Source organism: Spermophilus citellus (genome assembly GCF_964194105.1).
Source record: "Spermophilus citellus genome assembly, chromosome: 4".
In the NCBI taxonomy this organism is placed as follows: Eukaryota; Metazoa; Chordata; class Mammalia; order Rodentia; family Sciuridae; genus Spermophilus; species Spermophilus citellus.
Genome location: NC_138185.1, coordinates 51761946 through 51777293, shown reverse-complemented (window position 1 = coordinate 51777293; position 15348 = coordinate 51761946). Strand labels below are relative to the sequence as shown.

Here is a 15348-nt window from a genome sequence, read left to right as displayed (position 1 = left end):
TTTTATTGCCAGAGCTGGTTCCTACAATGGGCATGTCTTGCAGAGGCTCTGGGAGGGGAAGGGAACTGAAATGGAAGTGAAACTCAAGCTGCCCTTATTGGCTGAGGGGCAGCAACTTACCTGGAACTTTGCAGGCCTTATCCTGGCAGGAAGACTATATAATGGTCGTATGGAGGGTAGGTTCTCTTCTGGCTGTCCCTTCCTGCCTGTAGGGTTTTATTTCAGATCTTGAGGGCTCCATTTCTCCTTCCATCCCAGTGAGCACAGAAGACAAAGGGAGATGGTAACAGCAGTTTCTTTCAAAGGGCATTACACTTTTCCTAAAATGTTTTAGCTCTTCGTTACTGTAACATATACCTGAGATAATCAACTTATAAAGAAAAAAGGATTACTTTGGTTTGTGCTTTCAGTCCATGGTTGGTCCCACTGTTTTTAGGCCTGTGGTGAGGCAGCACATTATGGTAAGAATGGGTAGCAGATCACAGCTGTTTGCCTCAAGACCAAAAAGAGGAAAAAAAGTGGGTGGGGTCCCACAATCCCCTCCAAGGGCATGCTCCTAATGGCCAAAAGACCTCCCACTAAACCCCACTTAAAGCCTTGATCACCTCCTCGTAGTGCCATCTTGGGGAGCAAGACTTTGTCACCTGGGCTTTAGGGGACACTTAGGATCTAAACTACAGCGTCCCACACAAACACCTAGGTATTTCCTCCCCCTGGGCAGCAACGGTTGCATCTCTCCGTCTCAGATACCTGTTCCTCTAAACCTTCTGCCCAGAGTCTAGAAACTGTTCCCACTCCTTGCTACTAAAGTTCTTGCAGTCAATCAGGGACACTGACTCTATAAAGTACACTGCCAGAGGGACAGGTCCAGGGAGCTGGAAGGTGTCTGTTGATACCAGATGTGATCATTAATTGCTCCTGGCTACCCTCAGAGGCAGGTGATGGTTCTCAACAGAGGTGATGGGAAGCCCACCATTAGGTGGGTGAGTGGGTCAGACCCTTGGCCTGTGCCCGCTATAGCGTGTAAAAGAAGATACATGTGCCTCTGCATCCTCAGCCTGGATCCACACACTGCACACTGTTCTTAAATCAATACCTCTTTACAAAGTAAATGAAAACCACCAAGAGATTTAAAATATAAAAAACAAATGAAGGCATTGTAGTTGATCAATGGTGTGGTTTTTGTTTGTTTGTTTTTTCTGAAGCTACAAGGACACTGGCAGGCATTTCCTGATAGACACTCCTGATAGACATTGTGTCTGAGATTAGGAGGAGGGGGTGTGAAATGAATACACCCAAGCACATACTGAACAGCCATAAACACAAGGACACATTTTCAAACAAAATCCTTGCTGGTGCCAAGACATTTGGAGCCCATTATCAGCTGGAGTCTTTCCCCAGGACAGCCGCTGTTCTGCCTTCTCTGAGACAGTTTCCTTCTTGCTCAGGAACTTTTGTAGCTGGCAACTGCAGGATGGATCCACTTCCATAAATAGTGGTGTGTTGATAGGATCCCTAGATGCTTTAAAAATATTGACAGGAAAAAAGGAAAAAGTGGTCCATCAGTTATGTCACAGCTGAGATTTGAAAGAGGCTATAAATTCCTGCTGGAGTTCCTTTCCAGAAGACTGGACCATATCTCAGGAACCAGGAGTCTCCTGAGTCCTGAAACCTCCTCAATAATGTAGGAGGAAGACAAGACTTCAATAAGTGTGTTTATCAGCTTTTTTTTGCTGTGACCAAAATACCCAACAAGAACAACTTAGAGTAGGAAAGACTTATTTTGCCTCATAATTTCAGAGGATTTAGTTCATGGTCAGCCAACTCCATTGCCTTGGGCTTGACTAGGGGCAGAACATCATGGGGGGGAAGGCATGGCAAAGGAAAGCTACTCAGCTCATGGCAGCAAAGACGCAGAGAGAGAGTGGGGGGGGGGGACCAGGTACAAGATACAGTCCCCAACGGCACATCCTCAGTGACCTACTTCCTCCAACATGCCCCATCTGCCTATAGGTATCATTCCAGTAGTCTATTCAAATAATTAATCCTTCAAATGGATTAATCCACTGAGTCCCACCTCTAAACATCCCTACGTCACGGTCAATATATGAGTTTTTGGGGAACATTCCATATCCAAACCATAACAGCAAGCCAGAGGCTTTACTGTTGTGGTGTTTTAATAAATAAATATATTAGTATGTTTTACATGCCACATAGCACATTTTCTTCTCATTGTCCTGTAGACAATGAAGAAAAGTAGGCACAATAATAAAGCATTTTGAGGAGGATCTGTGGCTGGCAAGACCTCTGTGACTCAATGCCCTGAGTGATCAGTTTCAGGACATTCCTGAGGCCGAATCCCTCTGCATTTTTTTTTTTTTTATCAGAACTTGGTTTAAAAAGTCAAAAATTTTGCCATTAGGTGAAGAGCCAAGGCTGGTGGCATCCTGGTCAGGTTTAGGATAGCACCTGGTGGAGGGAATAACAGGCTCCTGTCATCCTAGAGGACAGAGACTGGCCAAGGCCCACAAATTACATCTGCCTCTCAAAGAAAGGACTTACCATTGACCTGAGTCTGTTTCCTATTGCCAATAATATAATATCACAGACTGGGTAAGTTATAAAGAAAAGAGGTTTATTTTTGTTTCCGAGTGCTAATGATTGAGGGGTCACATCTGACGATGACCTTCTAGCAGGCGGAGTCCTGAAACAGCTTAGAGAGAGAGAGAATGAATTTGTCTGTCCTCTGGTTTCTCACCTTATAAAGCCACCAGTATTCAATCATGAGGGCTCCACCCTGACGACCTCTCCTAATCACACCACAGATGCCCCACCTCTAAGCATTATAGTCCAATTAAGCATCTACCCTCTTAGTACCTCACTATTAGATTAAACTTCTAAAGGGATAAGCCCTACTCAAATCATAGCACTGTCCCTCAGTGCTGGCCTGCTGGCAGTGACTGCCCTGTTGCTGGAGGAATTCAAGCAGGTGCTGAAACACTGCTTGCTAGAAATGCCATGAAATAATTTTATTCTAGAAGGAGCCTGGTTAGTGTACAAAGGAAAGGCCACAGGGTTTTCCAGGGGGACTCACTGGGGCATAATCATCAAGACCTTCAGACATCTTCTCCTAGTCTGTCAGTAATGTTGGAGTGTGCATTGGCCTTTGGTAGGTTGGGGTTGACTGCTGAGGACCTTGAATAATAGGTGAGGCAGTGCATAATTTACACTCATATGTAATGAGGAAGAGGGCGCCTCTATCCCCTTCCACCCCGTCAAACATCACATGTACGCCATGATACAATTCTTACTGTTAGCCCCACTTCTAAGGTCTTCTTAGTGGGAAAGTGATCAAGCCCAGTAAAGGCACCCAATTTTTCCTGGCAGGGGTAATTTCTCTGCCCAATTTTCTTGCACAATCACAGATCAGGGAGCAAGATTCCATAGCAGTAGTGATAAGACAGGTATGTTTAAATAGAAGGTAGTGTTCAAAATCTGGGTCCTGGATTAATTCCCTATTATTCTTGTAGCAAGTTTCCACAAACATTGGCCTAGAGCAATCCATGTTTATTCTCTTATAGCTCTAGAGGTCTTAGCTATGAGAGTCTTACCAGGGCGAAAACCAAAGTTAGTTCCTCCTGGAGTCTTAGAAGCCACCTACATTCCTTGGCTTGTGGCCTCTCTCTGTCTTCAAAGCCAGCCAGGGTTAACCTCTCTCTGACCTCCTGCTTTCCCCCTATGAGGACCCTTATGATTGAATCTGGCCCACCGGATAATCCAAGGTTCTTCCACCACCAGTAGGTCCTTCTTACATCTTCCTGAGCCCGGGGAGCAGAGCAGCAGTGCAGGCTGTGTGAGAGGAACGCAGGGTTGGATGAACTGCCTCCTGTCTGGGTGGAGACCCCTGTGGTCCCCACAAGGGAAGCATATGTGGTTGAATTAAACTAAACTGTTTCTTCCAGCTGTGATTTTTTAGTCCTTCCATAGTATTTTCCTTTAATTCCTCACCTTTGAAAAGCAGAATACCAATGAAATTATTTATCACTGTGCTACAGTTCTTAAAAACAGATTGGTCCTCGAGGGCCGGCACCCAGGTGACTGGCCACTGCCCGCCCAGTGTGCAGAGCCTTGCTCACAGTGGTGACCTCACAGTGCTGGGGAAAGGACTTGGATCTTCATGCCAGGCACAACCAGCCTGAGCCTTCAGCTCTCAACAGGCTGTCCATGCAGCCTTGGAGAAGTCTTTTGAGGCTCGTCTTCCATGGCAGTAATCAGTCTTGGCCATGGACTGTATCAGGTTATCAGAAATTCTCAGGAGTCATTACGTGCCAGGAGCCAAGGCGGCTGGAATTGTGCCTGTGCCTAGGCCTCAGCCCCCTCAGGACCTGGCCTCCTCTCCCACATTTTCTGGGAAAGGGATCTGTGGGGAGCAAGCCCTGCTGGACTATTTCAATATGGAGGGGACCAGGACCAAACTGTGGGAAATGGAGGCTGACTGGCCCACATGGCAGTCCCCTGCCCCAGACACCTGCAGGCACCAGGTGGTCCAGCTTCTCCACTTTCCCTTAATGTTTGACATGCATCTGCCCACTGCAGACCAGGTGCCATGCTGTGAACTTGTTATGTCATTGTCATCTGAGCCATCTCAGAGGGAGGTGTGAACATTCCTCATTCAGGGTCACAGAGAAAATGAGGCTCGAAGAAGTAAAGTGGCTCTCCCAGAGTACATACTGACAAAAGTCAGGGAAGGATCTTGATCGGATTGATCCATTGACCACCACTGCCTTAAACTCTGGATTAAATAGAGAATTATTCTAACTAATTTGGGGGTGCCCCTTTCTATTCCCTGTCATCAGAGGGTTGTCCCAGAAGACCAGTGACTTAACAACATGGAGCTGAACACTCATCTCTGTTCTGGTTGCTTGTTATGGGCCTATGCCCAGCAGCCTATCATTTCCAATACAGTGTCCCCCAAGATGACACACAAACTGCCCCCTGGGGACCAGTCCCAGGCACTGTGGGTCTCAGGCCTCCCTTTGGAGCCCTCCAAGCAGCCAAGCAAAGACTTTCACCTACATAGCCATGATTTCCCTAGGCTACCGGTGTGTCGAGAGGCTGCACCCACCCACTCAGACCTCCTGGCACCTAGAGACGGCCAGCGCAGAGCAGTGACAATCATTGCTCTTATTTCCAAAGAGGTGGGAAGCCCTGGTGACCTCAGTAGGTCTCCTGATCCCAGTTCCAGGGCTCCTTTCTTTAAAAATGTTTTGATTGACACATATTTATGGAGTTCCCTGTTATTTTCATATATGTGTGTACTGAATAATGATCAAATCGGGGTAATTAGCATGCCCATCACCTGAAGTATTTATCATTTCTTTGTGGTAAAACATTCAAAATTTCCTTTCTTCTAGCTTTAAAAATATATACTATGTTATCATTAGTTGTATTTACCCTAACACCAGGATCTATTCTTCCTGTGAAATTATAACTTCTTACTCAATCTCTCCCTGTTGGCTAAATAATATTCCACTGTGTATATGTTCTATATTTTCTCTATCCATTCATTAGTTGATGGACACTTAGGTTGTTTCACTATCTTGGCTATTGTGAATAGTGCTGCAGTTTAAACACAGGAATGCGGATATCTCTTCGACATACTGGTTTCATTTCCCTTAACTGTATACCCCTAGAATGGGATTGCTGGAACATACGGTAGTTCTAGTTTTAATTTTTTGAGGAACCTGTGCATTGTTTTTCATATTAATTGTACTAATTTATATTCCCACCAAAAGGACACAAGGATTCTGCCCTTTTCTCTAAATTCTTGCCAACACTTGTTGTCTTTTGTCTTTTGATAATTCTGGGGCTCATTCTTTATGACTGTCCCTATCCTAATATCTTCCATTCCCAACCTCACAACATTTGGGTCATGATTTACTTATGAATTCTCCAGGAGCACCAGGTGAGGATCCACAATAAATATCAATATGACCTGTACAATCAGCTGCTCCCTGTGCAGCTCTTAGGAAGAATCATCAACACAGATCCCTGCACACAAGGTTGCTGACTGATTCACAATAGTGTTTTTGGCAAATTGTCATTGCAAGCTTACACTGATGAACAGAACTGTCCCCTGCCTCTTGTCTGTCTTTTAACCATAAACATACTCTTAAGAGTTCTCCCATATCAATTGCTGACTTTACAGAAAAAAATTTTTTTAAAGGCAGGTTACAAAACACTATGCAAAGTAGAACCACATCATATGTAAACATTTTTCTCTATGTGATTATGTTGTCATATAGACATGCCTACAAAAAAAGGCACACAAGAGACTTAACTCCAGCCCTTGTTATCTTAGAGTAATGAAAAGCCAGATGACTTATTTCTTTGTTTTTGTTTTCTAAGTTTTCAAAACTGCTCACATACAACTTTCAGCAGCACTTCTGTGAGGCAAAGATCTTGCCAAAGGCAAGGTACAATGTGCCCCAACTCCATCCCAGGGACCTCCACCAGCAGTCACGGCCCTGCCCTTGAGGAAAGGGTGTTGGGACTCACCCCACCTGACCCCAGCGTGAGTTCACATGCAGACGTGCCCCCATGGTCACCTATACATCAGTGCAAAGGCGTGATGTAAAGCTGGATGTGTCACACTACCATCCAAAAGTGGCACCGCCAAGTTAGCAAGCTGCAAAGGAGCAGGAAACATACCTAGCAACGCCAGGTGCTCCTCCTGCCGCCAAACCTGCCATGCACTGGATGCCTGTCCCCCTCCCCCAACCCCCACCCCACCCAGAATTCATAGGTTGAAACCTAATTCCCCAATGGGATGGTGCTTGGAGGTGGAGTGTTTGGGAAGTGATGAAGTCAGAGGGTGGATCTCATGATTTCATAATCCTCCTAAATTGAATCTGTGCCTTTATAAGAGACACAAGAGGGATAAATTCTGTCTTGGCCATGGGAGGATACAAGGAGTAGGCAGCCCTCTGCAAACCCGGGAGGCATGCCCTCACCAGACATTGGATCTGCTGAGGTCTTGATCTTGAACTTCCCTGCCCTCAGAAATGTAAGTAATAAATGTTTAAGTCACCCAGTGTATGGTAGTTGGTTTCAGTAGCCTGAGCTGACAAATATCCTACCCACCATGAAATCACATGGGGAAGGTTAACCCCAAGGTCAGGACAGGGTGGTTCAGAAGGGGCCCAAGGGGGTTTCAACTGTGCCTGCAACATTACATTGATTTAGGATTTATTAGAGCAGTTGTCAGGAGCAATGGGTTTGTTTCCTTTCTCCGTATTTTTCTAAGTAGGAAACATTTGAGTTACTTGGTCTAAGGATGGGGCTCCTGTGTGTCACCTGGGCTTATCCAACTGCAATGTGCAGATGTGTGTACAGATGGCTGTGACCAGGCTGCACCCTTCACTGGGCAGAGGTTTGCTCCAACATAGGAGTGCTTCTAGGGAGTCTGGCCGCTGGATCACAGTACTAATTTGGACACAAGCCACCAAATAACATGGGGGGGGGAAAAAAAAGACCGACTGCTCTGGCTCCAGCCAGGGAAGAGAAGGGGCTGAGCTCCTTGATGAGATGCCTCTGAAACAAGAGTGGTTTTCATGAATCTGCCCTAGTGTAGCGAGGGATGGCAGATACCCGCTCTGGCACCTGCAGACTCCTGAACACCAAGGGCGGTTGCTGTTCTTCTCCCCAGATGGCACTGTGCCCTGGGACAAGCACCAGAAACTGTTTGTTTTTCCTTCCTGTGAACAATAGGGTAAAGAATGCATGGTCTGTCTACATTTGGTGATGGCCGTAAAACTAACTGAGAAAAGCCAGTGGAGACGCTTAAAAGAAGTCAAACAGCAAAATCCATGTATTTTAGGGAGTGTTGAGTCACGGTGTTCAAAGACTTGGAAAGTAATTCGATTTGTTCTAGTTTTTAAATTTGAAAATTCTAGTCAAAGTAACCCCCAATAAACAGGCTTTACAAAAGCAAATAATACACAAAACAAAACCTAATGGTAAAATCTCTCTCCATCCTCTCCCACCTCTGACTACCCTACCTTCCACACCAGTTCCACCATCCCAGGCAGGGTTAAACCCTTTCTTACCTTTCTGTTTTTCATTGGCCATTCTCTTAAGCCTCAATAAAATGCTGGTCCTCCTGTTTTGTGCTTTATGAGCCTTTGATAAGATATACTTTGATAAGATATACTCTCTGATATGGAGGCTGAATACAGTAATTAGCTCCTTCTCCTCCCTGTCCCTCCCACATTCTCCACCTCCCGTTCATGGGGAATGTTTCAACTCTTCTGGAAGGTTCTCCCTGAAACTACTAACACACTTTCTCTCTCCTGTCTGCTATTCCAACTTTGCTCTGTGTTTTGACTCCCTTTCTACTCACTCCCCGCAGCCCCAGGTGCTTTTGCAAAGTTTGACTATAATAAAGGTGGATTCCAATGGTTCCACCCTGGGCTGAGCCCACCAATGTTACAGTACTCACTGCACAGGGAAACTGAGCCCAGGGGGACGTTTACTTCTTTGTTGGCCTAATGTGGACACCTCCATCTCAGCTCACTCAAAGAATACATTCCCAGGATCAAGAGCAGATTGGGAGCTGGGCTTGGTGTTGTGCACCAATAGTCCCAGCTACTCGGCAGGCTGAGGCAGGAAGAATCTCTTGAGTTCCAAAGTTCCAGGCCAGCATGAGGAATACAGTAAGACCCTTTTACAAGATAAAAATAAACAAATAAAGGAGCAAATTCATTGGGTGAATCCATTTTTCACTGTATCTGTACCTCCAAGTCATATCACATTTTAGTTTGCTATGTATTTTATTATACACTTAATTTTTTTATACACTTAATTTTTTTCTATAGCTTTTAATCCTTACCTATTTATTTATCTGTTTATTTTTGGAAGCAGGAATCGAACCCAGGGGCACTTAACAATTGAGCCACATCTTCAACCCTTTTTATTTTTTATTATTATTATTTTTTTATTTTGAGACATGGTCTCTCTAAATTGCTTAGGGCCTTGCTAAGTTGCTGAGGCTGGCTTTGAATTTGTAATCCTCCTGCCTCAGCCTCCTGAGCCACTGGGATTACAGGTGTATGCCACCTTGCCCAACTTCCTTACCTCTTATTTGCAGAATAATAACATGCTTGTGCCTCACCTCAGTTTTACTATCTTTTTGTCCCCTTGCCTCCTCTCCTTCTCTAATCCCCCCCCCCCCAGTCTACACATAGTACTTGAGACTCACCACCCTCTGGTGGGTCAGTGCATAGTATAAATCTCATATCTTTCTTTCTCACTTTCCTGGAATATATTCTCAAATAATGGTCCCAGAAAGGATTGTGGCAGGTGGGTTTGTTTTTTACTTATTCTTTTTTTAAATACTTTTTTTCCTTCCATTTGGGAATACTCTACCACTGAGCTACATCCCAGTCTTTTTCATTTTTGAGACAGGATCTTTCTTTTTTTTCTTTTTTCTTTTTTTAATTTATTTTTTAGTTGTAGTTGGACGCAACACCTTTATTTCACTTGTTTACTTTTTGCATGTGGTGCTGAGGACGGAACCCAAGGTCTCGCACGTGCGAGGCGAGTGCTCTACCACTGAGCCACAACCCCAGCCCAGAGAGACAGGGTCTTTCTAAGTCGATGAGGTAAGCCTTGAACTTGTGATCCTCCTGCCTCCATCTGCAGAACAGCTGAGTTTACAGGCACGTACCACTACATCTGGCTGCTTTGAAACCTCAAAGTTCTGAAAATATTCTTCTTCTGTCCATTATTGATTGATAATTTAGCCCAATATAGAAAACTAAGTTCAAAATTACTTCCCTGTTCTTTTGGGAGCGTGGTAACACATGGGAAGTCTGACGCACTAGGGTTCTCAGCCTTTGCAGCAAACATCTTACTTTTTACTGTTTTTGAAGTCAGTCAACTGATCTTGTCCACTGTTGCTCTGCACTTTCTTACGGCCCTTTCTAAGAGCAGACATTGTTCCTTCAATCTGTATTCCATGGACCCCTCCATCTGAAGACTCTGTCTCTGTAGGTCTGAAATGTGTCTAATACATCACTGCTACTTTTCTTCCTTCACTCTTCTTTCCTTTATGGGCTCCATGTTACTTGAAGGCGGACTTGCTGAATTGATCTTCCTATCTCTTACTCTTTCTTTCAGGATTAGCCCTGTGTTTACTTTCCTGTTTTTCTCCCGGTCTGCTCCCAAGCTGAGACAGGCCTCTGGACTCAAATTTCACTCATCCTCTGAAGCCCAGACCACACATCATGCCCTGACCCTGACTTTCTTGGCATCTGTGCTGAGGAAGTGCCCATGGCCCCTCAGTGTGGCACCTTGTCCTGATCCTTGCTAGGTTGCTGATACAGGAAAGGACTCTTCATTCTCAATGGGCTATGGAAGAGATGGAGGATCTGGGGAGAGCGGAAAGGGCGCTCTGGAAAGTTATGGGGAGGGTGTTGAGGGACTGAGAGGAACTTTGAGTTAGGGCTGTGTGGGAAGTTGGGGGGTGTTCAGTGGGGCTTTAAATGACGGTGGGGGGCCAAGGAGGACTGTGGATTGGCTTAGGGTGGGGTTTGGGGGGACCAGGGGTGGAACTGTGGGAAGCTGGGGGTGGGACTATGGGGAGCTTGAGGAAGCTGTGGGTTGGGCTTTAGGGGCTGGGGGGGGGCACAGAAGCTATGTGTGTCAGTCCTTGGGGGGCTGGGGGTGATACTGTGGGGTATTGCCCTGTTCAGACCATCAGGGGCTCCAGGAACAGGGAGAGCAAGAGGGAGGGAACAGGCCAGGGGCCCTTCCACAGATTCCCAAGGCTCTAGTAAATTCCTGGAATTCATGAACTGCTTGCCTTGAGGGGTTTTCCGTGGAAACCAGGAAGGCTTGTGATTCCTGTTTGGCCTGATAGGTTGAGATAGCACTGGTGACTGTAGGGAGACCTCTGGTGAGGAGGGGTCCTGACATGTGTCATTCCCTGCAACGCAGACTGGCCACATTGTCTAAGGCCCACAGATGCTGCTTTCCCTCACAGGCCACTGACCTCTGGGGGAGATGACAATGTCTCATGTCCTCGTGTCCTGTTCAGTCTCTAACACAACACTCCCAACCCCGACTCCCTCCACCCCTGCACAGCAGCCCGTGCCCTGAAGGCAGCCTGGCCCTACCCTATGGGACCCTGACCTGTGACCACCACCGGACATCCTTATCCCCTGGAGTGTTCACCCTGCCCCTTCCCCATGCTCACATTCCAGTGTCCAGCGGGGTGGGGCCTCTGCCTTGGCCTTCATGGTGAGGATGCAGTTGGTTGTAGGCCTCAGAACTGGTTTGCTGTCACTGTGGCTGCTAGAGTTTGTGTTTCTGACCTTCCAAAAGTCCTTCTACCCCCGAGAATATGCTGCACCTACCCTGAGACCCCCACCCTGCTCATACATGCATACTACTTCCATGAAAGAAAAATGATGCTGTGTGGTGGTTTCAGGTAATCATGATCATCACTCACGTCCATCTTTGCATGTTGTAATTTTAAGGTGCTGACAAAGACCCTCGGAGAGAGTTGGGGTGACTCCACCCTTCTCATTTCTGAGGGGGCCTGGGTCTCAGAGTCTCAGCACCTTACCTCAATGTGACTGGCCTCTGCACTTCGAGGCCCTAACTTGCCCTGCCCATCATGATCTGTTCCAGCATGGAGGCTGCCCCTACCAGTGTCCTTATAATTGGACTCACCAGGTTCCTCTGGTCCTGACCCTGACCTCTAATCATGTGATCATCTGCCCCTGCAGAGGCCTGCAGGTACCCAGAGTTACTGCCTCTTCCTGTCCCCAAAGGTCATGCTGGGGACAACTGCTGCTTTTTCTTTCCTCAGGCTCCTTCCTCCCTGTTCTGGAGCTGTCTGGGGATAGTCAGGAGGAACCCTGGAGATATCTTGGGCAAGACGCACATAGAGACCAAGTAGCAGAGTGACTTGAGCAGGTGAGAGTTTGGAAATTCAGTGAAGAGTCTGTTCAAATTATTTTAACAGTGGGGGCTTCTGCCATGATGCTTCTAGAAGTTTTTTTTTTTTTAATTGTTGTTTTTCTTTCTCTTTTCAGCAGAGGGGACCTGTTGCTAGAAGCTCTAGATTCATTCATGCTCAGGCTCGAAAGAGGATCTGCTACCCATGAAGATGGGTAGGTGTAAATTCTGTTGGTTCCACCATCAAAGTAGATTCCACCCAGATGACTCCAGGGTCTCTTTCCTGGACTAAGACACCAGCCACCACCTGTTCGCAGTCAAGCCTTCTCAGATAGCCTTTAACTCTGGAGGCAGATGAGAATGATCCTTCCTTTTCTAATGAGAACCCACAGCAGGTCTCTGTTCTTATTCCCAAAGGTCTCTGGACCCTTCCTGAACTAGGCACCTGCCTCTCCTCTCAAATTCTGCTTCGTCCATCCTTACCTTCCTGCCAGCCCCATCCTGCAGAGCACCCCCCTCCAGTTTCCTGTCTACAGTAAGAGGCTGCTGGTCTCTGGAGACGTGGCAGGCACTCTCCTCTCCAGATATGGAGGCCTGCTGCTCACTTCACGCAGGCCTCCACTCGATTGCCTCTCACTGGAGAGCCATCCCCAAATTCCAGCTGAGGAGCACCCCTCCCATCACTCTCAAGTTGCTCCCCAAGTCATCCTTTGACCCCCGAGGATGTGTTGGCCAGAGGATGGGTGCATTGGTCGGGCCACCCCCTCCCACATCCCTTCTAGGTCCTCTCACTAGCCCGTTTATCCCCCCACTTCCTCCAGGCCCAGCCCCACTGTGCTTTGGAGCGACAGCTGCAGCTGCTTCCACTCCCTAAGATGAAAGAGGAAGCTCCTATGGAGCGACCAGCAGCACTTTCTCAGCCACACGTTGGCTGGCTTAGTCTAGAGGGTGAGGGTGATAAGAAGGAAGCCCACGGGAATCCTGTGTACCATTGAGATCCCAGATGCTTTCTAAATACTGGGCCCCTCAGCAACCTGGTTTTCAGATGAGGCCACCAAGGCATATGTGGAGAATCAAGCACTTGTCATGGGGCTGGAGGGACAGCACCTTGACTCTGCTCTTACCTGCGGAGGGGAATTCGGCAGCATCTACCAAACCTGCGGCCCTTGAACTCAGGAGCCTCTCCCAGGGAATCACTCTGATGGAGATGAAGCAAAGGACAGGCAAGGTTATTCTAGGTAGCATATTTTGTGATGCCTAATATACCCACTTTGAAGTACTATACATCCATCAAAAAGAATGTGAGGGAGCTAGGGGTGTGGCTTGGTAAAGGAAAAATTAAAAAGAGAAAGTTCTATAGTACATAGAGGACACTACTACTTGTTTAAGAAAGTAGGGAACATTTTAAAAAAGTTATATGTGTACGTATCTATGCATCTATGTATATTTCATTTTTGTAAAAAGAGGGAACAGAGTGGAAGCCACATTTTTCCAGGTGTGTTTCTTCCTACAACTTTATTGAGATATAGTTCACACATTATACAATTCATCCATTTAATGAACAGACTTCAATGGATTTTAATATATTCACAGACATACCCAACCATCACCCAGTCGATTTGAGAATGTCCCTCAAAAGGAAACCCTGCACACAGCTATCACCCATCCCTCTCAACCCTAAGCAACCACTAATCTACTTTCTGTCCCTATGGGTCTGCCTCCTCTGAATATTTCATATAAATTGAGTCATACAATTTGTGGCCCCTGTATCTTACTTTAATGTAGCTGTTATGGTTTGGATATGAGGTGTCCCTCAAAAGCTCATGTGTCAGAAAATGAAAGAATGTTCAGAGGTGAAATGAGTAGATTAGGAGGGTTGTGACCTAATCAGTGGATTAATTCACTAATATGGATTAACCTGGTGATAAATGTGGGCTGGTAGGGTGTGGTGGGAGGAAGTAGATCACTGGGGACATGCCTTTAGGGGCTCCATTTTGTCCCTGGTGATTGAAGATCTCTCCCTCTCTCTCTGCTTCTTATTCCCATGTCCAGAGCTGCCTTCCTCCCCTCACTTTTCTGCCATGATGTCCTTGCTCACCTCTGGCCCGGAACAATGGAGTTGGCCATCTATGGACTGAGACCTCTGAAACTGTGAGTCCCAAATAAGCTATTCCTTCTCTACATTGCTCTTGTCAGGTTTTTTTAGTTGCACCAATGAAAAAGCTGACTCCAACAGTAACATAATATTTTTAAGAAACATCCGTGTGGTAGCACATTATATTCCATTCCCTTGTGGCCAAATAATGACGTAGTGTATGGATAGAACTTCTTTGAATCTATTCACAAGTGGTGGATGTTGGGTTGTGCCTATTTTGGGGCTGTTAGGAATGATGTTGCTCTGAACATTTCTGTGTAAGTTTTTACGTGGACACATGTATTTATTTCCCTTGAGTATATACCCAAACCTGAAGGCCCTGGGTCCTGTGGTGACTCCACATTTAGCTATTTGAAGGCCTGCCAGACTGCTTCCAGCTGCACCATTTTACTTTCCCACTGGTAATCTAGGAGAGATCTCATTTCTCCATGGCTTATTGTCCACTTTTGGATAACAGCCATCCTAATGGATGTGAAGTGATACCTCACTGTGGTTCTACTTCACACTTCTCTGATCATTAGAGTGAACATTTTTACCTACACTTTTGCTTTCGTTTAATGATATCATATCAAAATTAATTTGATAAAATGAAATAGAAATGAGGGTGAGAGTCCCATGTTCACTACCCTCTTGGACCGTTGACCCTCATGAGCCCTTGATGCAAGTGTCCCAGGCTTGAGCCTACCATTCTGTCATGGGTCAATCAGGCCTCTGCTTCCTGAGGCAGCAACTTCCTCAGCCTACGAGGATGACATTGGCTCTTCTGCACAGCAGTCAGCATCCAGGGCACCTGTGGTGGCCTTTCCTATGGCCTCTTTGCTGGCATTGGATGATCCCTCTCCTTACTGCCCCTCAGGCCACCCAAGATGCTGGTACCTGAGAAAACCCTCCATTTCTGGCCCTCAACCCAATATAGGAAGCAACTGGAGGGAGGGATACAGGGACATTTCCTAACATGCCAGTGGCCAGGAGAAGCTTGAGGGGATGCTGCTTCTGGGAGGGTTCCCATGGCTGGTAAAAGGAGTTTGTTTCCATGCAGATTCATATTCAGGACCCCCAGAGAGCTGGGACACCCTGTCATCCTATCCTGCTGCTGGATATCCGGCTGGGGCAGGCTGGGGCCACTAGCAGCACAGTTGCCTTGGGGAGAAGACAGCCTGATTAGGGAGAAGATCATCAGGGCTCAGTGTGTTGGGCAGGTTTTTTTAGTGACCAAAATACCAGATAGG

At 46.5% G+C, this 15348-nt stretch overlaps 1 long non-coding RNA gene across 7 annotated transcripts in view; it reads left to right on the top strand.

Moving 5' to 3' along the window:
* Positions 1-6956: 6956 nt before the first annotated feature.
* Positions 6957-15348, top strand: part of LOC308647436 — a 109250-nt gene continuing 100858 nt past the window's right edge. For 4 of the 7 annotated variants that reach the window (XR_014021620.1, XR_014021621.1, XR_014021625.1 and 1 more), the window contains exons 1-3: positions 6957-7066; positions 12102-12179; positions 14017-14115. This is a non-coding gene — a long non-coding RNA (uncharacterized lncRNA). Of the gene's footprint in view, positions 7067-11875; positions 11983-12101; positions 12180-12994; positions 13203-14016; positions 14116-15348 lie in introns of all 7 variants that reach the window. The other 3 variants (XR_014021624.1, XR_014021622.1, XR_014021623.1) reach the window with 3 other exon arrangements.